At 43.5% G+C, this 1617-nt stretch overlaps 1 pseudogene; it reads right to left on the reverse strand.

The window, feature by feature from the left end:
- Positions 1-216: 216 nt before the first annotated feature.
- LOC149970430 (uncharacterized) lies at positions 217-1340 on the reverse strand (annotated as a pseudogene).
- Positions 1341-1617: the final 277 nt, after the last annotated feature.

The following is a 1617-nucleotide window of genomic DNA, read 5'->3' on the forward strand; positions in this document are numbered from 1 at the left end:
CAGTTTAAAACCATCTCTTGTTTACAGTTTACAGGATATTTCCTCCAGGAACCCAGGTAAGTATAAAGATTTTTTTTAAACTTACTTTCAGTTAAACACTCACCTGATGAATTCTCATCGTCCCAGGTACTGCCTTCAGGTACGGCGGAACTAATTAGCCACTTGTTTTGATGTCCTCCTCTGTTATTTTGAAGAGCCTCACAGATTAATTGAGATTCAGCTGCTCAAAGAGAATGTAGGCATCTGGTATGCTGGTACCACAGGACACAGGGCGCCACCCACTCCATCAGGAGCACTCTTTCCATGGGACGCCTCTGTGAAATTCCATGTTACAAGCTTAAATCCTCGCACGAACGGCACTGTTGAGACTAGGTAAAAGGTGGTTCTATTCCCATCTGAGATGAAGTGGATGATCCTGGCATTTGGATGCTCCTCTCGTATGCTCCTCAGTACTGGGTCAAGGTGAGCCCATGTGGCTGTGGCGTTGTGCTGAAGACAGGCTGACAGTGAAGCGAATGACTCCACCCCTGCCCCCACCAAGATAGATAACTCCGGTATGGAGGGTGTGAGGTCCACCAGCTGTTCAATGGAGGTATGCCTCTCCTCAAGAAACACATTCCTCACTTCCTTCTCTTCGGTGGACCCATCTTTGCATTTCTTTGTTACTGGTACAGATTTAGTGACCCACTCCTCCCATACAATGATGTTTCCTTTCGTTGAAGGATCCAGTGTTGTGTGAAATGTCTTATGCTTGCAATTGCTGCATGTCCTGTACACTACACACACTACACACACTGGCCTGTACAGTGTCCCTTGGGGATGATGTTTCTATGACCGCAAGCTGGTGCAGCTTCTTCAACTTCAAGCCAAGGTTTTCATGCATTTTGCAAACACATGTTTCTCTGTCTGTGACTCTTCACTGGCCAATCCAAATTGGCTTAAGTTTAAAGAATTGAGCCTTGGAAAGGTTGTGCCTTGGATTCTCAGACAGAAAAATTATATTCATCTTGATGAGGGAAGCGGCTAACAAGTGTGCGCATTAGTCTTCTCTGGCTGTTATTGGGTAATGTTCTCTGATGACCACTCTGTAGTTTTCTTCTGGACCTCTCTGCCTTCCTTGTTGACAATTACCTGCTTCCTCTTGGCCATCATCTCAAGTCTGTTCAGTCTTTTCTTTAGGTTGACCATCTCTTTGGTCCTCTCCAGAAGCTTCTCTTCTGTGTAGTTCAACTTTGACCTCCATTTTGATAGTGTTTTCTTTCTTCTGTTCCTCTTTTTTGGGTGATTCCTTTGGGTTAGATGTCTTCATTGGTCCTAGTGTCTGCAGAGATGTCTCTCTTCTTTTAGGAGTTGAGTTGATGGCAGGGACATTGACCTGCTGAGGTGAGAATAACTGTTCTCTTGGAGAGGATGTGTCTTGAAGATTTTGAATAAGTTCTTCATTTGCTTTTTGAACATGTTGAAGTGTATCATCTTCCTGGCTTGATGGTGTTATGTCAAATACAGCTTTTAGCTGTTTCTTTCTTCTGTAATACCTTTTTGAGTTTTCCTGTCACTGTTTTTTCTTCTTTTCATGTTGCTTCTTTGTCGGAGCTTGAGATTTCTTGATTTTACAAT

The sequence above is a fragment of the Oncorhynchus mykiss genome, chromosome 29 (assembly GCF_057628025.1).
Source record: "Oncorhynchus mykiss isolate SJ-2025 chromosome 29, ASM5762802v1, whole genome shotgun sequence".
Taxonomy (NCBI): domain Eukaryota; kingdom Metazoa; phylum Chordata; class Actinopteri; order Salmoniformes; family Salmonidae; genus Oncorhynchus; species Oncorhynchus mykiss.